We start from the raw sequence: 22,337 nt of genomic DNA, 5'->3' as shown, positions 1-22,337 counted from the left end.
GGCTCTTGTCAGTGTGCGGTATATTTTTTTTCTCGTTTCATGTTTGTGCGTCTGCTGAGGAGCTGAGCAGCTTTCAGTGCCCAGCGTGATTGCATTGATATTCATGAAGAAGAGAAGAAAAAGAGAAGAGAAAGAGGAGATGGTTCTCAATGCATAAGAATACTCAGTACTCCAGATAAACACACACACACACACACACACACACACACAAACAGGTAGTAATCGTTGAGATGACTGTCTCTCTGAGCTCACAGTCTCCATCTGCCCATCATTTCAGATAATAAGAGTTCAGAGAGATGAAAAAAAAAAAAAAAACCAGAAAAAACATCATGCAGGACGGAATGAGGAGTGTATTCGCGCTGACACGCACTTTTCGGGTAGACCCTCAGGGTTAAAAATGTCTCAAGATTAGAGTGAAATGATAATGCAGCCTTGACTGCTGGTGATAAGAGCAAGACAGAGGGAATTAGAGAGAAAAGAAAGAGGGAGAAAAATCTGTGCTTCTTTGGCCTCTTTTATCACACATCAGTCATATTGATTTCCTGCAAAGCAGAGAAAAGTTTTGGATTTAAGAGCTGACATTTAATAATCCCATCCTAATCCACGCCATATGTGGAGCTGCTCAAGGTCTCGCTGAAACGCTGTGAATTGTTTCCTTTTCAACCGTGTCACAGAATACACAATGAAGGGGACAATTATATGTTAGAGTTCTATAGTAACTGCTCATTCATAGGGACTTGTATAGCAGATGCTCCACTTAAACAGATTAAAAAAAAAGTGTGTAATCGTTAACATGGTGAAGTTTTCTGTAAGGAGACATTTATTTAACGTTTACGGAAGGAGTCTCCAGTGTCAGTGCTCTGCAACATGAACTTTAAGGTTTCTGACATCTTCACTTGTTTGTTTAAATATGTTTAAGGGGTTGATGGCCGTATTTGATTGGCTACTAAAACATACATGGTGACATGGTTGAAAATACGTAGACATTACACATTAAATGATTAACACTGATTGTGATCAATATGACCACATACACAAACTAAAAATGTTAAAAATAGTTTTGATTTCAGGGGCATTGGAGCTTCAGAGAGACCTTTAAAGAGGAAAGAAATTGGTGCTGTCAATAACTTGAATTTCTACCAAAAAACACTGTTAGATGTTTTGAGACACCTTTATGTGTTTGACAAACTTCAAGCCAGACGATTTTTAGTTTGAACCTCCAGACACCAAATCCAGACTGGAACTCAAAGGTTGACGTGTTTCCTTGATCTTTCCATGGAACTTTCACCACTTAGACACTATGAACAGAAAACATCACCAGTAGTGAAGAAAACCTGATCTGAGGAAAGTCTGAGATAGCATAGCTTCTCCCATCATCCTGCAACCCTGTCAGAAATGTACAAGATGTTGTAACCACGATTTATAGTACAAACAAGATAGAATGGAGAATGGACTAGTGATTGGAGCATGTGATAGACTGAGGAATAGACTAGGAGATAGAATAGGCGGATAAATAGACCATGGGCTCGGGAATAGACAAGGATGTGAACTTGGCAATGGACTAGGAAATGGTCTAAGGGTTGGATTGGATGACACAGTTGGGGAAGGGCTAGGAGATGTACAATTGGACAGAGTAGAGAATAGTTTAGAAGATAGAATAGAAGGAGACTAGGAGAAAGAATAAACTTGTGGATGGACTAGGGAATGGAGTTGGAGATACACTAGAAGACAGACTAGGAAATAGACTGGGGGATGTATGATGAGGCAGATTAGAGAATAAACTAAAGGATATTGTGAGGGATGGATTGGACAACAGAATAGGGGATAGAATAGGAAAGAGACTAGGGATAGAATTGGAGGATGGGTTATAGGATGGACTAGGGCATAGGCTAGAGGATAGACTAAAGGAAATACCAGGGGACAGACTTGGGGAAGGGCTAGAGGCACTGGAGGATGGACTGGAGTTCGGGGATGGACTAGGGGAAGGACTGAGGATAGACCTGGACACAGATTAGGGAATGGGCTAGAGGGTGGACTAACTATAATAATAAATAATAACATGTTCAATTTATAAAGCATCTTTCTCACATCCAAGGTTGCTTTAAAATTACAAGAAAAAAAAAAGTTCTCCAGAAGCTGCCATGATTTAATTTAATATTTGAAATTAAATAAAATATAATTTATTTAATGAAGTGTTGTAATATTAACTAAATATAATTTAATTAATAAAGTGTTGTAGCTGCTCACAGTCCCACTGGAGGCCTAACTGCTATCTCCCATCCAGCCCGCACAGCCGCAATACCACCAGACACCACCGCTCCTGATGCCGGGCCATGGATCCACAGAGCTGCACACACAAAGTGAGCACAGACTCATCACTGAGCAGAGGTCTGAGCAGCCCTGAGACCAATCACAATGAACATACCAAACTCTCCTCATCAACAAAAGTAAAAGGCACACCAAAGGTAAACAGACATTGCATTCAGTCCATAGTGAGCAATCACACATCAAGGCCAGGGGCAATGGGGTGGCATAAGAGACAGACATGGGGATGGACTAAGGAGTAAACTGTGAGATAGACTAGGGGATGGATCATTGATTGGAGCAGGGGATGGGCAAGGGGTTAGTCTAGAGATAGACTCTGGCATGGTGTAGCTAGAGGATAGACAATGGGGTAGACCAGGGAGTGGACTAGGGGACGGGCGAATTCATGCCATGCTCATTCTTCAGATAGACAAATTTAATCCCATTTCTCCAAAATGGCTTAAATGGTAAATATTGTAATTTCTCCATCATGGCACCTTGAAACACAGTCCTGTTCACAATTTGTCTCACCTCATATTTGTATTCAGTCAATTGCTTTTACATCATTATCCGTCGTAAACAAAAGTCAATATACATGCAATAGGTTCTAATAGCAGCTCTCATCAATACCAAGCTCTATCCATTTAGCTTTGACTCTGCGTTTCATTTCAGCCACTAATCCTGTCAGGCTTCATTAATTCCCGTCCATCACTGAAACATTAAGAGTTTTATAGTAACATCTGGCCAGTGGCTGTAAATCCAGAGACCACGGCCTGTACGGCACAAAACAAATCAGTAATCGAGAAATAATTGCGTTACTGCTGAGCCAGTGAGGTGTTTATGCTGCGAGTATGCAGCGAAGGGCTCTCGAGCTGTAAATTAATCTGTGGCAATTTCAGCCTCCTTTCTCTCTCACTCTCTCGCCTGGCCTGTCGTCTCGATTGATAAATAACCCCTCCTGAAGACAGCACAACACATTGCGCCAATTAGTCCACTCTTGTTTTTTATTTTTTCAGCACTGACAGTCTTGACTGGATCCTGGCTTCTACTTTACCAGCAAAGAGTCAAGAGTTTTTTTCCCCACATTCTTGATTTCTTCCTTGTACATCCTAAATCATTCAATACACAGCGTTTATTATCATTTTGAATCGATCTGTAGGGCGTTGTTTCGCTTGAGGCCATGTTCTCTCGCACTGAATCAGGACCTTGATGTGTTTTCCATCCGTCCTCCCTCAACACGCGTTTATCTCCTCTGAGAAATCTGCTCGACATCATCCTGGGCAGCAGGTGTTCGTGTTGAGATCAGCCCGCCCGGCGATAAAAACCAGCCCCAGTCAGATGATGAAATGCTTCTAGTGTTGAAGCCTGGGGAATTGAGTTTCATTAGCTGTCAGTCAAAAACTACACTATTCCGTTGTCTGAAAAATGGGCTGCGATGAGACAACATTGTCTAACTTGAAGATTTGTGAGAATTTGCATGACTAAAAGGTTAAAGTTAGTGTTAGAGGTGGGGTTAGCGTTCATGCCGTGTATTTTAACTTAAATTGTTTGAAATCAAACACCAACCTTCACTCGTTCGAATTTGTGCAGTTTGTTGAGCACTTAAACTTTAAGCTAATTCATCAATCTATCCATAAAAAAATGAAATTCTCGAGATAAGCAATGTCTCTGATTAAGATGCGTCTCCTCCAAGCCAACTTTCCTTAGACTTTACAGGGACAATACAATTAATTAATTGTGTCGTATTTATGTATTTAATATTGTCCTTTAATGACATTCCATAGTGTTTTTGAGTGTATTTACAGCCAAAACGTATACGTTTCAGCATGATATATTGTGGTTACATCAAACTATCTGACAGTCATGATGGACTTAATACTGCTCCTCACTCACAAGAGAAATGCGCTTAAAAGTCAAAGTCAGAACTCACAGTCAAAGTCACTGCGAGTCAGTAAGACTCCGCCCCCACATATGTAGCTCTCATGTAACTTCATGTGAGTAGATCTTAAGTCTGATGTGTGTAATTTCAGTATTAAATCCTTACTGAGTGCTTAACTCTGAACATGACCCATACTGTGTACTACATACTGCCTTTGACAGTCTGCCATTCCGAACACAGCCCCTGTTTTTTTGGGATTCTTCTGATGATGTCATGGATGACGCTCCTCTTTTTATCATATCGGACATTTAACAGGACACAACAGAAGATGATGGAAAGATTTAATCTTTTAATCTTATTTAAATTTAATCTTATATATATATATATATATATATATATATTTGGATGGAAAGATGACTAGCGATAACTAGCATCTGTAATTGCTACTCAATTATATATGTCTTTCTAAAGAATGTCTGTAAATGATGATGTCAGGTTCACACACACACACACACACACACACACATACGGCAGTTTGCTGGCTCGCTCTCATGCCGACTGTAAACAGTAGCTTTTGTTCTGCCGCTGCAGTGGCATTCACTCTAAATGTAAATGAGTAGTGTTTAGTAGTGTAGTCAGGTACACACACACACACACACACACACACACACTTACAAATGCTATGTGTGCTCACTCCAATGCACTGACAAACACTAAAACAAGTATTCAAATACGACACCACACAAATGAAGGGCCTCACAGTTAAGATTTAACACACACACACACACACACACACACCTTTATGTACACTGCTTCTAAGGCCTGTTTCCACCTATTTATTTATAGTATCACATTACACTCAGCATTCACATGGTAACACAATGCCTTGTGCAGGTGTGTGTGTGTGTGTGTGTATGTGTGTGTGTGTGTGTGTGTGTGTATACACCTTGTATGTTGCATTTTGCTGTACATACAGTATGTTCTATATTCACCGTGACATTTTTGTGTAAAGAGTTCAACATCCATCCTATGTAGTACTCTTATCCAATTCAACCTAAATCTAGTCGTCATGACAACAAAGCTAGTCTACATCTTTTTATATGTGAACTTTGACCTTCAAAACATGGAGGATTTGGAAGATAGACATTGTCAGAAAGCAGCTTTACAGAAATGTAGATGTAGATTCATTCGTTTTGAGTAAGTGCTCGTCCACACACTCATTCACACACTAGGGGACAATTTCGAGTAGCCAATCCACCTACTGGCATGTTTTTAGGAGATAGCTGGAACCCGGAGAACCTGGAGGAACCCCAGATGGACACAGGGAGAACATTTGAAACTCCACATGCAGCTTTAAAAACTCTGGATACAGATTTATATTCCTAATTGATCAAACCTGAGGTGACAGCAGTGAAGAAAACCTCCCTGAGACAACATGAGGGAGAACCTTTGAAAGGAACCATGAATGAAAGCACATGGAATGAAATTATGAGGTTCTTCTCTAAGAGGTGGCGCTGTAAGCAGACATGCCGAGGCCGAGTCTCTTTGTGAAGATTATGGTGAATAAAGCGTTCCTGATTTTCTCCTGATTTGTTCTGCATTATTAATCAGAAGTTTTGACAGACATGGCGTCCTGTGTAGCTGCAGGTGGCGGTGAGGATCCTGAGGGGAGGAGGAGGGAACTAAACACAGTCTAACAGGGAACATGGTTCTCCTTTCACACCCCACAGAGACAGAGCTCTGATTGGCAGGAGAGAGTGAAACAGCTGCCATCGGAGCAACATCTACAGCCCTAAACACTCTTCTTCACACACACACACACACAGACACCTTTATCTTATTCCTACCTCATCACACACTCCTCAATACACACTTCTCACAATTTTTCCTCAATATACGTTCGTCTAGCACATCACACACTCCTCTACCTCATTCTGGATTCTTCTACATCATCCAACACTCCGTTACTTCATCATACTCCTCTACCTGATTACATACTCGTCCACCTCATCACACACTCCTCCTACCTTATCACATGCATTTCTATCTCATTACATTCTTCTCTAGCTCCTCTAACTTATCACACATTCCTCACCACCACTTTTCTACTTCACTACACTTTTCTACCTCATCACACACTCCTTTACTTCATCTTGCAATCCTCTACCTCATTTTACAGTCCTGTACTTCATCATACACTCCTTTTTCCTCATTACACAATCATTTACCTCATCACACAACCTATAGTCAAACATGCACTTCTTCTACCTCATCACACACACACTCTGCCTGTTATCACATGCTTCTCTAGCTCACAACACACATCTTCTACTTCACCACACACTCCTCTAACCTCATCACACACTCCTCTAACCTCATCACACACTCCTCTAACCTCATCACACTCCTCTACCTCATCACACACTCCTCTACCTCATCACACCACACTCCTCTACCTCATCACACTCCTCTAACCTCATCACACACTCCTCTAACCTCATCACACACTCCTCTACCTCATCACACTCCTCTAACCTCATCACACACTCCTCTAACCTCATCACACTCCTCTACCTCATCACACTCGTCTACCTCATCACACACTCCTCTACCTCATCACACACTCCTCTAACCTCATCACACACTCCTCTAACCTCATCACACTCATCTACCTCATCACACACTCCTCTACCTCATTACACACGTCTACCTCATCACACACTCCTCTACCTCATCACACACTCCTCTACCTCATCACACACGTCTACCTCATCACACTCCTCTACCTCATCACACACTCCTCTACCTCATCACACACGTCTACCTCATCACACTCCTCTACCTCATCACACACGTCTACCTCATCACACACTCCTCTACCTCATCTAACACATAAACCACATCTCACACTCCTCTAACCTCATCACACACTCCTCTACCTCATCACACAGTCTTCTACCTCATCACACCACACTCCTCTACCTCATCACACACGTCTACCTCATCACACACTCCTCTACCTCATCACACACTCCTCTACCTCATCACACTCCTCTAACCTCATCACACACTCCTCTACCTCATCACACCACACTCCTCTACCTCATCACACTCCTCTAACCTCATCACACACTCCTCTAACCTCATCACACACTCCTCTACCTCATCACACTCCTCTAACCTCATCACACACTCCTCTAACCTCATCACACTCCTCTACCTCATCACACTCGTCTACCTCATCACACACTCCTCTACCTCATCACACTCCTCTAACCTCATCACACTCCTCTACCTCATCACACACTCCTCTAACCTCATCACACACATCTACCTCATCACACACTCCTCTACCTCATCACACTCCTCTACCTCATCACACTCCTCTAACCTCATCACACACTCCTCTAACCTCATCACACACATCTACCTCATCACACACTCCTCTAACCTCATCACACACTCCTCTACCTCATCACACTCCTCTACCTCATCACACACTCCTCTACCTCATCACACCACACTCCTCTACCTCATCACACTCCTCTAACCTCATCACACACTCCTCTAACCTCATCACACACTCCTCTAACCTCATCACACTCCTCTACCTCATCACACACTCCTCTACCTCATCACACCACACTCCTCTACCTCATCACACTCCTCTAACCTCATCACACACTCCTCTAACCTCATCACACTCCTCTACCTCATCACACTCGTCTACCTCATCACACACTCCTCTAACCTCATCACACACATCTACCTCATCACACACTCCTCTACCTCATTACACACGTCTACCTCATCACACACTCCTCTACCTCATCACACACGTCTACCTCATCACACACTCCTCTACCTCATCTAACACATAAACCACATCTCACACTTCTCTACCTCATCCAACACATATACCGCATCTCACACTCCTCTAACCTCATCACACACTCCTCTACCTCATCACACAGTCTTCTACCTCATCACACCACACTCCTCTACCTCATCACACACGTCTACCTCATCACACTTTCCTCTACCTCATCACACATTCCTCTACCTCATAACCACATTTCTACCTCATCAAGTACGTACACCTCTACGTCATCACCCACTTCTACATCATTATACACTGCTCATCACATCCTTCAACCTCATCACCCACTCCAGTACCACAGCACACTGTTCTACCTCACCACATGCTCCTATTCCTTATCACACATTCATTGTACCTCATCTCACACCTCTACCTCATAATGTGCTTTTTCTACCGCATCATACATTCCTCCGACCTCTGTCTCATCACGCACTCCTCTACCTCATCACACACTCCTCTACCTCATCACACACTCCTCTACCTCGTCCAACACGTCTACCTCACCACGCACTGCTCTACCTCATCACACTGTCACTCGGCATCTCTTCAGCATTTACATTTACCAAATTACAAAACTAAAAAGTATATATTACAATTTATATTGATGTTAAGTTAATGTCCATGTATACATTTATTTATGAACTGAAATATTATTAGAAAATAGCATGCACTTAAAACAAGTAGTTTGTTTTAATTATTTCTTTATTAAAAATATAAAATAATTTGGACTTATCCAACAAACACATTTCTTGTTCACTGCATCATTCCATATGTGTTATTTCAGACTGTTAATGTCTTCATTACTATTCGAAAATAATAAATGAATAAAAAAGAAAGCGCATACACATTTACATGTAGAATGTAGAAAATTATTGACTGTGTGGTGAACATTTGGAGAATCTGTGTATTACATGAATAATTATCATTTTGCTCTCAGTGGGTTTTTTGTGTATGTGTGTGTGTGTGTGTGTTTCACAAACACCCTGCTGAGGGATCAGGGATTTGTGAGCTAATAATACACTCATCAATAAAATAATAAGCTAAACCATGCGCAGAGCCTCGCTGCATCCCAAGCTGGATGTTCTGAAATTTTCCACATCACATGTTTGACTTTGGGGAAAATCTGAATTTTATATGAAGCAGATTGAGATTTATGTGAGAACTTGAATAAAACAATAATAATAATAATAATAATATAGTACTTTCAGTCTGTGTTTCACAAATGTTATTTATTTTTGAGTGTTTTTGTACATATACTTACATGAAACAATAAAAACACACTAAATTTAGTCTCTTTGCTTTGCTCTGAGGCTTTTGGACAACCAGACACCCAACTAGGACAGAACATGATGATTTTGCCCAAACAAAGCTTTTTGCCCAACCATGGGCTTCTGCCCAACCAGAAGCTTTGGCCGTCATAGGGCTTGTGCCCAAGCAGAGGCTTTGGCCAACCAGGTGATTTGCCCAGTAGGAGGCTTTTGCTCAAAATAAGGCTTTGGCCAATCATAGGTTCTTGCCCAGTTGGAGGCCTGTTTTCCAACATTGAATTTTGCCTAACCAGGGGCTTCTGCCAAACATGGAGCTTTGTTCTGCCCAACCACAGTATTTGCCCAGAAAGAGGCTTCTGCCCAACATAGGGCTTTTCCTTCCACTGGGTTTCTACCCAACCAGGGCTTGTACCCTGTGAGGGGCTTTGCCAAGAAGAAGGATTTTGCCCAAAAGGGGCTTCGGACAATCGGGGACTTCTGCCCAAACCCAGCATGAGGCTTTGACAATTAGCAGGCCTTAAAATATCATTCTATTCACTATACATGTTCCTTACATAGGGTAGAACAAAATGGTGCATATAGGTACCGTAAACCTTTTAAAGTCAGACGTAACATCTTTGGATTTACAGTTGTATGTAATCTTGTGACTACAGTCATGAGTGTGTGAGTGTCTTCACTTCTTTCACTTCTCACTCAGTGATTTCAGTTCCTTTATCAGTGCAACTTTCTGCAAACGCTGTTTAAGTGAAGGTCAAGGGCAAAGCAGAAAAGTGTACACTTCCTGCCAATCACCTGAGCGATCGGTAAAGGCACACACACACACACACACACACACACTCACACACACACACACACACACACACATCGGCAATATCCTGAGTCAGCAGGTAAACAAAGGTGCCAGGACAGAGATACGCTGAGGATGCACTGACCTCCGGATGAGTCATTTCACTCTTCTACACGCTGATGAGAAGCTTTTTTAATGGTTTTTTTTTTGTGTGTGTGTGTTCAATATTTTATTATTTTTTAGAATATATTTTATAATTGTTAATTATCATAATTTATTATTTATTTAAAAACAGTATATTTGATTTTTATTGAGTTTATTTAAGCTCTGAGCGATCATTTCCTCCTTTACTGCATTATTACTATTTTAGCTCAAATATCTGTTTTTTATTATTATTATTATTTTATTTTTATTCATTATTTGCATTTTTTTATATTACTTTTTATGTTATATGACTGTCATAACCACCACTCTGTCCAGGAATGCCAACTCACCAAACTAATGCCAACTCACTCCCCACTAAGCCACGCCCACTCATCACACAGCTGTAATGCGTCCAGTTTAATCAGACTCGTTAGATAAACACTCTCAGTGTGTAACACTCGTTTCTAAGTCTTGTTTGAATCTTTTCAAAATCTTTTCGTGGTTGTGCTAATGTATGAAATTCTGTTCTTCTGTTTGTGGTTTTTGTGATCTTCTGGTTTTGTTCACTGGGTTTTCAACTCTCTGCCTGCGTTTTGGATTTTGCTTTTGTTCAATGTTTTTTTGGAATTGTTTGCATCTCATTTATTGTGATTAAAACTCCTGTTTAATTTTGAAAACAAATCCCTGCTACTTTATCCTTCTCTTGACAATCATTTATTAAAACAAAGGAATTTCAACCTCCAATTGTGGATTTAAATATGTAAATATGATACAAATGCTAAAAATGGGTTTCATTTTCCTGGCACTAAGACATCCTCCTAACAGCCATAACGTTTCTCTCTGATCTGTTAATTCTGGGGTTCCTCAGGGGTCAGCATTAGGATCCATTTTATTTGAACTGAAACTCCTCTGTTTCCTTCTTCTTAGATCAAAATCTTGCAAATGGCTGAAATTAAAAAAATAATAATAATAATTAATAAATAAAAATTTAAAAAAGGATATACTGTATGAGGAAACAAATCCATGAATGATTTTCCTGAAGTTAAGAAAGAAACATGAAGAGGTGGTGCGATGAAGAGGAGTTACTGTTATCACCCCAACTTTGATTATTTTCCTGTAACAGCACTTCATGGCATTTTGCGAATAGATCCATTTTTTTATGGATACATCATACTTTTTATCCTTTTATAGTTACATATAATGTTGTGGAATGTCTGAGAATATATACAGCTATAAAAAGTCATTCCCTCATCAGTCTCTATTTTTAATTTCTCTCTCTCTTTAAGTTAATAAAGAAAGAAAGTTTAGTTAAGTTATAAATAAACAAATAAATAAATAAATAAATAAATAAATAAAATGCTGTTCTCCAGTTTGTGTTACTGAGAAACCGCAAAGAAGCGTAAACTCCTCTGTCCTGAAGATGTCGGAAAACTTCAAGCTCCAGCTTTACCTCTGACTGTTACGCAGTACTGACACTGGAGACTCCTTCCATAAATGTTACGTAAACACATTTCTCCTTACAGAAAAATTCACCATATCGACAACTGCACATTTTTATTCTGTATGTTATTAGTGGAGCATCTGAGTAGAAAGATAGAAACAGGAAAGAACTAGAGCATATTAATATACAATATTAGTTAAAAAGAGCAAACAAAGAGCAAAAACTTGTAAAGACAAAGCAAAGACCTGGTTTATTTCCTGATTGTCCAATAAACCCGCCATAATTTCACTCACTGAGTTTTCCTGAATCGAGGCTGGATAAATATCCGACCCAGCCGTAATCGTTCTCCAGCAGCCACCATTGCAGGCGAGCTAGACACATGCACAAGCTCTCAAGTCAATTTAAAATGATGAAAGCATGATATGAAATAATCTATGCATCCCTGCGTTAGTTTGGAGTAAATTTGGCGCTACACAAATAAAGCTCTCAGTCAGAAGCAGATTTTTGTCCCCGAGCAAATCTCGCCTCATGAAAGCAATATTCCCAATAATGATAGCGTGACAATTTCCAGCCTGCACTGACAAGCCTGAGTTACAAGCATCTAATCTCGCTATCAGCAATTTTGTTTCACCAGGCGAGATTTAGCCTAAACAGATACGATGACATATTGAAAATGAGTCCATGAGAAGTTTTTTACTGAGCAGCTCCGCAGAGACACTAATACCGAACATATTTATTGCCTTCCAGTAGGAAAAAAAAAAAAAAAAACAATATCACTTATGCAGTATGGCAGTGTTCGGAGAATTGGAAGATGATGAAACGCAGACACAAAGGAACATTTCCAAACTCATAATTCGTTAATGACCCGCTGATATTCCATTTGTTTCAAATGATTAAATGATTAGATTTACAATCCGACAGCAAATAAATGCAGTAGGAAATGGATTTGTGATGCATTTCAGAGCCATTATAGAAATTTGGGTGCAAGGAAAAAAAAGAAAAAAAGAAAGAAAAATCAGCTCCCTGCTGAAGATAAGCAGAAAAAAATATATCATAAAGCGCTGATGAATATATTAGACTAAACTGTGGTTTATGATGTCTCAGTGGGGTGAAATTTGAGCGCAATTATTTCTTTAAAAGGCTCTGACTCGACAGAAAAGACGAACGAATGGATCAATAAATAAGTGAATATATTTCTTCATCTCGCCTCTTCACTGTTGCTTTGGGTTTTGTATTCAAAGGTTTTTTTTTTTTTTAAGATTCACACTGATAAATGATTTAGACAGATACATAAAGAATATTAACTATTACCTATGATTTCTGGATGCTGATTGGTCAGAAGGTGTTGATTAATTTTCTATAACAGCAGCTCTGACAGTAGTGCAGGTTTATATTAATGTGTTTGTTCTAATACGTTATCGTTTCCATAGTAACAGATCATTCACAGGGACGTGTACAGCGGATGCTCCACATGAATGGTTTAAAAATCGTTGATGTGAAGTTTTCTTCAATAAGGAGATGTTTATGTAACATGTATGGAAGGAGTCTCCAGTGTCAGTGCTTTGTAACAGTCAGAGGTAAAGCTGTAACGTTACGTTTTCCAACATCTTCACGACAGAGGAGTTTACGCTTCTTGGGACTTTCTTGGTAACGTGACAAGCGGCGATTTTTTTGTCTTATTAACTTCAAGAGATAGAAAAAAGAAAGACTGGTGAGTTCTTCAGTAACAAATAATGGACAAGCTGTCTAAAGTTTTCATCTTATTACTTTTAAGAGAGAGAAAACAGAGCAGCTGGTGAGGAAATGATTGTTTATAGCTGTTATAAAACGATTAATTAAGTGGTAAATTGCTGTGGAATAAGAGGAATAAAGCACTTTTGAGCTCCATGAACACTGTTCAAGCACAAAGTCACAGTAAAATCACACAAAGCAGAATAAATGTGGGTTCTGTGACGGTTCTGTAGATAAACGGCACTGTGGTGTCCTCAGAGATCACAGCTCTAATAACTCAGTGTGCTTAGCAGCATAAGTTCATCCCAAGAGTTTCCGAGGGTCAAGAACCCGTGGAGGACAAAAGCACGGCACACACACACCTCGTCCTGGAAACGTGGCAGATTTGGGGACGATAATCAGTCATCATGAACGAGTGTTAGCCGATACACAGCCTCAGAGCGGCTCACACACTTCTCTGCTCTAAATAACAGTCAGGAAACACCAACGCTCGCTTCCTCTCTGTGATCTGTAGGACGTCAAAATGTAAATGAAAGCTGTTTAATAAACAACGCACACATTAATGGATAAAAAAAAACCCCACAGATCTACTTACATAATACCACTTTTCTTTTTTTCTGCATCACATTGCATTTCTCTCTTACTTTATTTCTCTTAACTCTTTATTTTCCTCTCTCTGTCCTTCCTCCTTCTATATCTTTTTACTTCTCTATCTTTCTTTCTTTCTTTCTTTCATTTATTTTAATGTTTCCTTATAGCTCTCATTCTTTTTATTCATGTTCTTTCTCTTATTTCTTTCTTTCTTTCTTTCTTTCTTTCTTTCTTTCTATTTCCAAAACATTCTTTCTTTCTTTCTTTCTTTCTTTCTTCCTTTTACTTCTTTTGCCATATTACCTCCACTTGCTTTCCTGTGTATTTATATTTCTTTCTTTTTCTTTCTTTTAACTGAAGAAAAATAGTAAAAAAAAAAAAAAAGTAAAAAAATGCTTAAAACACACCTTACACAAAACTGCAAATATAATAAATATAAGTATATAATAAAAGTATAGAGTATTCATATAATAAAATTAATCCTAACACAAACAAAAATACAATCAGGTCTCTTTATATGTAAACATTTCCAGTTTCCATACCATTAGTTACAGGATTAGATCAAATTCATTCTTCTACTCCTTCTTCTTCTTCTTCTTCTTCTTCTTCTTCTTCTTCTTCTTTTTTTTTTTAATTTATTTGAGAACCAGTTCTCATTTACAATGGCCAGGTCGTCATTGTAAATGAGAACTGGTTCTCAATTGACTCAATTAACTTACCTGGTTAAATAAAGGTTATTAATTATTATTATTTTTTTTTCTGATATATGATCCACCATTTTTCTTTTTTTTTTTTTTTTTTGCTGGTATCGGCCCAATGCTGCTCCTGGGTATCAGATCGCTACCATCTCTGTTAATAAGTGCAGTCAGTAATTGTATAATGTATTAGCATTTTTTTACACCAGTTTAGAAACAGCATGTTTAGGGTTGTAATGGCAGGAGACACACAGAAAGGTCGTGTAGGTGATAACTGGAAGGTCATGACTAGTTACGACTTGGGCCAAAAGTGAGATTCTGCTATTTCTACAATAAAATCGAAACCAGGCCACAAGTGTGTGGGAAGTGGACTGGAGGATTCTAATTTTATTCTAATGTCTAATCTCTGCTCAGCCATCTTTAGTGACAGAACACAGAGTTTCTTTGATGAAGTGTATCACATTCACTGTAAGCGTCGTGGAAGTCAGTGATGGTGTTTTGCATCTCTACATTATGAGTTTATTTTCTCAAAAAGTGCCACCGCTGGTGAAAAGACAGCACACCATCCCTCTCTCCTCTCACATCCGGCGATTTTTCAGTTGCATGCTCATCAGCCGTGACATTGGTGAAACGTTCCTGCGCAGCTTCCTCATAAAAACCCTCATTTACAAAGTTTAGCTCCGATTAGTCCATTAGCTAAATTACCTAGCCGAGCAGTTGATTTACAAATGCGTTTCCTTCAATCTCTCGCACAGCATGAGATGCCGCAAACGGAGGAAGCAACGCGCTCGTGCATTTCAAAAGGACCGCAGGGAAAGATAACTGCTAGGACAAAGAGATGACTTGGAAGGCAAAGAAAAAAAAAAGAAACACTAATGGAGTTCACTTTATCCGGTACCTTGTAATCTCAGTGTGAGGTACATTAAAAGGCGATGTAGTGAGACGAGCAGGAAGTGGCTCTGATTGGGACGTTGATCCCGCAGACCATCAAAACGCTGAATTCTCCCACAGACACACCATCTCAGGCGGCCATTTTCCCTCGGATTATTAGATCAGGACCGTGGATCAGCGCTCCACACACGAATATAACAGCGTTAAAACGTCATCCTCGGTTTATTCTGTGATTCTTACCCAAATTAAACTGCCACTAGCTCTCAGATAAATATAAAGACACAAGAAACAGAACTACTCTGACTGGCCTTTTTATTTTTACATATACTACATCTACTACATATACCTACTACTACATCTACTACGTAATCGCCTCTAAAACCATTTAATCAATGTAGGTAAATATTATCATTTATTAATTAGTAACAATATAATGCAATTTTTTTTAGATTGTAATGTCCTCGAAGATGTTATTGACTGTGTCATTAGCATGATAACATGCATCTATACAGTTTTATTAAATATATTTAGTTATTATTATTATTATTATTATTATTATTTGTAATAGTATATATACAATATTTATTTTACTTATAAAGAAAATATTCATTGTATTAAAAAAAAAAAGACTCTGGTTTATGGAATTGGACATGGAGAGTGCGTGATGATGTCACACGTGTGTACATGACACATCCTTAGAAATGAACATTACATTACACATTGTCCTTCCCGTCTGATTCACTTCCTGCCTTGATGGCCAGAGAGAGGTGATTAGAATGCATTAATTCCACGAGTCTAATTGCTCTCCGTCCTCAGTAGTATTTGGGACGAGGCCGAGAGCCTCCGTTTGTGCCTTGACCTCCTATTTGAATAAGTTAATGCAGCAGCGTGTTTGTAGGGCGAGAGGAAAATGGAGCGAGAGCCTATCTGTTCCACGCAGAAGGCTCCAGAGAACCCGATTCCTTTTCATGTGTCAGTTTTTGAAGGTGCCATTCTCCTCCGCTGGGTTTTTATCGGCGGCGGGCCCTGACAGCTTCAAGCCGATTTCTCCAAACCATTCATAAACATCACGACGGGAAAGCAGGAGTGTAGAGGAGATGGAGAGAGAGAGAGAGAGAGAGAGAGAGAGGGGGAAAGAGAGAGAGAGAGAGAGAGAGAGAGAGAGAAGAAACATCAATTGTGTCCATATCCTGACTCAATACTTCACGTAATCCGTGTTTATTATTAGCTGCTTTTGTGTCGTCTAAATAAACATTTGGGATTAGTGTAAAGCAACACGACGCCATTGAGAACCGCAACGTTCTGAATGGTGCTTAAAGTTCACTCCAGGTTTTCAATTTACACCACGATGAGCTAAATCTGAAATCCTGAACAAAACTAATCTGACATCCTGACACCTATTCACACTGTATTTTTACAAAAAAGGTATAAACCGTATAAATGCCACAGGAGAGGAAATGAGGTCTTTCAGTAAAGAAGAAAAGAAAAGAAAAGAAAAACCTGCTGGTAAGCAGAAAAACGTCTCGGAGGTGACGAATACAATAACGAGGCTGAAGTGTGTTTAAGGAGGTTTTTGTTAAAGCCTTGACATACAGTCAGGTTCAAACGTCCACGATAAAAAAAACTAAAATATATATCTGTTATGAAAGTGGCTTGATATCAGAAAATAATATATCATTGAGAGTTTATTACTATCAGAGATCATGACTGTATTATCTGATTCATATCACAGCTACTAATCATTTCCATATAAATAAATAAATAACATAATTTTTTTAAAGTATCACAGTATAATATTGTGATTTTATTTCACTAACTCTCTCTCTTTAACTCCTGTATATAACAGGTTACTGTTATATAAGTGTTGCTATGACTACATCTCAGGTGTCGTTATCTCGTTTTGTTCTCTGTTGTCACTTTTGATTTAAACGTTTCCACACACTGTAGCTTATAAACACCTCCCGTCTCTGTGCTAGGATGGATTAAGCTGAAAAGTAGTCAGGTGCTAAGATTTTGTAAGTAATTTTATTATTTATTTATCCGTACTTCCTTTGATGACGACATCGTTCACTGTGAGAACTCTGAAATGTCCTGCTCTGTAAGTACCAGCTATTTGGAATGTATTTTTTATTGTCGCAGAATCGCTGACACTAAATAAATCTCTTAAATAATTTAAATTCTTCATGAAACGGCTTCTTAGCTGTGACTTGATTCTGCACATAGAACAAGCAGTAGTGTTCGAGATGTGCTACATCCCCACCCAATCTAAACAACCCTGACAGTATCTCAGTGATCCAGGAAACTCTGAGGAGTTTAACAAGAGCCTTTTACTTGGCTTTATAGAATAGTGTATAAAGACGAAATCTCATTTTCTGAGGAAGCGACAAACTCCAGCAGTGAAGAACCCCAAGTTGGAAAAACATGGCTGAAAACTCCCATAACTGAGACCTTACACAAAGTCCACCATCTTCAAACCAAATAAACCTCAAGCGTTTTATTCTCCATGACGTGATGGATGGAAGGGAAGGGAACGATGTGCAGCCAAAAACACACCAACAAATCATGATCACTGCTAAAGAGCTGCTGATGTGTATGTTCCTGAGAGCATTTAATTAGACTATCATGAAGATTTACACACTATGTCTCATCAAAAAAAAAAAAAAAAAAATCATTGTATTCCTGGACACAAACTCTAAACTCTATCCAAAACATTTTTAAGATATAGGTTTGTATCAAAGTCCATAGCACTAACTGTGATTTCAGTGCGATTGATACTGAATGAATAATCAGCAAAAATTTCTCCACGTTGCCAGTATTTTTGTTCGGAAGCTGCTGCTCATGGGCTGATTTTGTAGGTTTAGAAATGTAAATAAATACAAATGCATGAGCTGTAAACTGTCACCTGAGGTAGTGTTTAAAAAAATGAAACCTGCATCAAAGATGTTATTTTCTGCAGAACTACTTTAAGCTGTTGTATTGTTTTTCACCTAAATGCACTGTAACTGAGTGGCATGTCTACTACTTACACTTGAGCTACATTTATAAATAAACTCACTGGCTGCTACAGTCAGTGTAACAACAACACAAAAAAATCTCAGGAACAAAGTGTCAATCATTAGTTTCCTTCAAAAACAACCATTTTGAAGTTAAATTCTTCATCACCTCAGTGTGGAAAGATCTACAAATCGCTGCCGTGTGTTTCCCTGCTCAACGTTTCCAGCATATAATTCATTACATCACTCACAATTGACTGTAAATATGTCTTTATATCAATAGTAAATATTTTCCCAATTCTTCTAAAGAGTGTGGAGGTGCATCGTTTAATTCAAACAGTAACACATGATGATCTTAAAGGCTCTTTAAAACCTATTAGTCTTTTTTTCCGAGTCTGAATCAGAGTGAAACACTTTTGCTTTGCTCACAAGCATTCGTATAATTAAAGGAATCAAAAGGTTAAAGAAAAAAAAAACCTGTTGTCCGAGGTGTGTGTGTGTGTGTGTGTGAGACTGAAAATGTCCTTGTTGAATTCTGTTATTCATTGGTTAGGTATCTGACAATAATAAAATGTTAAACAAAAATTTACTAATTACGTGTGTGTAGAAATTAGAAGAAATTAGAAGAAAAAAAAAACAAGCTTGGGATAACATGGAGCCAGCGCTAATTAAAATTTGATTTGATGAATTTGATTTGAAAATTGATTTGATGAATATAGAAATATCCCGTGTGTCATGTTCAGTGTTTTCTCTTTTTGTTTGGTTATTGGTCCAAATCTCCAAAAAATATCCTATTTTATTCCTTACATAAAAAAGCAAAACTTTCCCTGTGTTTATTGATACATCACCTCAAATCCTGTATAAACTCATAATCATTAGTTAAAATCTAAACTAAAACTTCACTGTGCCATTTTTTACTTTACAGAAACTTCAATCATTAAAGCCGAAGCAGTGAGAGTTTAGTTTAATCTCACACCTGTCTTTAGAGCTCCTTCTCTTTTCTTTAATCTAATGCAGTCCATATTTTCTGTTTAATACCCCTGACCTTGTGTTCAGAGGAAATGTGGTCCACCTGAAAGTCTTTAGCTACAGGTTTTATACAATTTGACTCAAGAGCCAGCACAAGTTCTGGAGACTTACGGACCTGCGGATCTGAGATTTCTTCCCTCGAACATTAGCCGATGGTCCATCAGCAGAATTAGTGCTGTTTGCTACAAAATTAGATATTAGCGAGTAAAACATCTGGAATATTGGTAAATGTGACCTAGATTGCTGATCATGAGATTACAAAATTATTAAATATATTTGTACATAATGTTTACTGCTTAGGAAGTAAAAAAAAATATTTATGAAAAGTTATTTCATTTGTTAAAAACATCAATGTTTTCTATAAGTGGAATTTCCCTTAAATCGTTCTTTTGGGTTTGTACGTTCACAACATAAATAAATAAATAAATAAATAGATAGATAAATAAATAGAAGAAGAAGAAGTATTTTATCCTTAAAAATACATTAAAAAGAAATTAATAGTATTTGACCATGTCTAGCAGCACTGTAGTTTGCACAAAATAACTAGACATGCTTCATTCACAAATGATTCAGAGTCATAAGGGTGAATGACTCAGTTTCGTTTACTGCAACACTGCAAAATTTAAACACAGAAGCCAAAGCTAAATTTCCAGCCATATCCATAACTGTGTCATGATGAAACAGAGTTTCCATACAGTAGGTCTACATTATAGGTTCATCTGTCTATGTTATTTAAATATCCATGAATTATTTGAGTTGCATTTGAAAATGCTTTTCTGCCAAACCTGATCCGCACCACGCGAGTCAGTGAATCGTTTTGATCATAACCAGTATTCGTTGATTTAGCAAGGAAGTGTTTGATTCAGTGAATAATTTCAGTAATGACCAAGATGTGTATCTTTGTTGTTCTGGGAATCAGTGTTTGAATCCCTGAATCTTTTGGTCATGACCGAGATTCATTCCTCTCTCATTCAATGAATTCATGTATGAATCAGTGAATCATTTCAGTCCTGACCATGATTCACTTCCTTTCTCATTCAGCAAATCAGTGTTTGAATCAGTGAATCATTTCAGTTCATATTCTACTTAAACTCTTACTTTATAAAATAATTAGACATGTTCCGTTCACAAATGATTCAGAGTCATTAAGGTGAATGATTCGGTATCAGTCACAGCTATACACTGAGCACAATGAACTGATTTTTATAAATGTACTTCAAATAAATACAAACATTTATGTTTACTTCCTGATCACCAACATCACCAAAGTTTTTCAGAATCAGAGTTTGTTGACTCCATGAATGAATCATTTCAACAAGTCTGAAAGTTCGTAAAAACAGAACCATCGAGGGGTAAAAGTTCATGATTTCTGAACAGTGCTGTGTCACATGAACGACTAAGTTAGCTAATATTAGCTAATGCTAGTCATCTATTCTTATAATATAATGGACTCTGTGTGTGAGTGTGTGTGTGTGTGTGTGTTTTCTCCGACAGCTATCACAAAAATAACATATCACACACACGCTAATAGTTCATGTGTCACACTTGAAGCTCTTTAGCTGTCTCTCTGCCACTCCACTCCATCACACCAAGCCATGTGTGTGTGTGTGTGTGTGTGTGTGTGTGTGTGTGTGAGTCAGTATGAGCTATCTAGATGAAGCCGTGTTAAAAGCAGTATTAACACTGAGTTGCAGGGTGAAACTCTTTTTCTTACACACTCACACTCACACACACACACACACACACACACACACACACAGCTCTAAACATTTTAGGGAATTCCTGAAAGATTAAATTTCAAATTAAACAGGGTTCAACCATTAGAGAGGTGGAGTGTGAGATATCATTAGCTTTATGCAATACCATTTTTATGTTGATTGTAAAATAAATGTAAATGTGTGTTATTTTTAACAACATAGTGTAGCGTTTTGTTTATTTTGATTCAATTTTTAATTTTATCTATTTATTTATGTTGTAAAAAATAGCCTATAACAATAACAGAACAATTTTTAAAAATTTTCCGAGATCTAACTGGAACTGGTTTTGTTTGTTTTGTTTGTCTTGTCTGTGATTATCTATCTATCTATCTATCTATCTCTCTATCTATCTTTTCATGTGAAACTTACACTCTTTTTTTTGCTTGTCTGTCTGTTGTCTTTCTCCTGTCTTAAAGCCTTGACCTGGTTTTCTTTTTCTCTTGATAAAACAGACGCTCTTATGTTCTGTGATAAACGTAATGTCTTTACAATACGTATTTCAGAAGGTAAGCGGTGAGTCAGAGTTTCTTTCAGTGCAGAACATTTGTACACACATTACAGAGTTGGATTAGATTTGAAGTGAATAGACGACGTGTTTTCATGAACAGAATAATGTGTTTAGAAAGCTCAGTAAACAATACGGGAGAAAAACGAGGTTTCCTGCCGCTGAATGGCTTTGACCTCGTAAAGCCTTTGGAACGTTCTCCGATTTCTCATTAACATCAGGCGAGGAAATTAACAAGCAGATGAGTCAACATTCATGAGATGGTTGTTATCGATCTCAATTACACGACAAGATAATATTTGCCTAACGGGGAAAATAAGTTTATATTATATCATGTACAATAAAGAATAAATCACATGGTGGTAACGGTAGAAAAAAATCTATAAACCATTTTAAAACAAAAGCTAAACAAAGTTATACAGACTAACTAAAAAAATAGTAA

This window comes from Pangasianodon hypophthalmus, chromosome 25 (assembly GCF_027358585.1).
Source record: "Pangasianodon hypophthalmus isolate fPanHyp1 chromosome 25, fPanHyp1.pri, whole genome shotgun sequence".
Lineage (NCBI taxonomy): Eukaryota > Metazoa > Chordata > Actinopteri > Siluriformes > Pangasiidae > Pangasianodon > Pangasianodon hypophthalmus.
The sequence above is the reverse complement of the archived record's forward strand: the minus strand, read 5'-3'. Positions refer to the sequence as shown.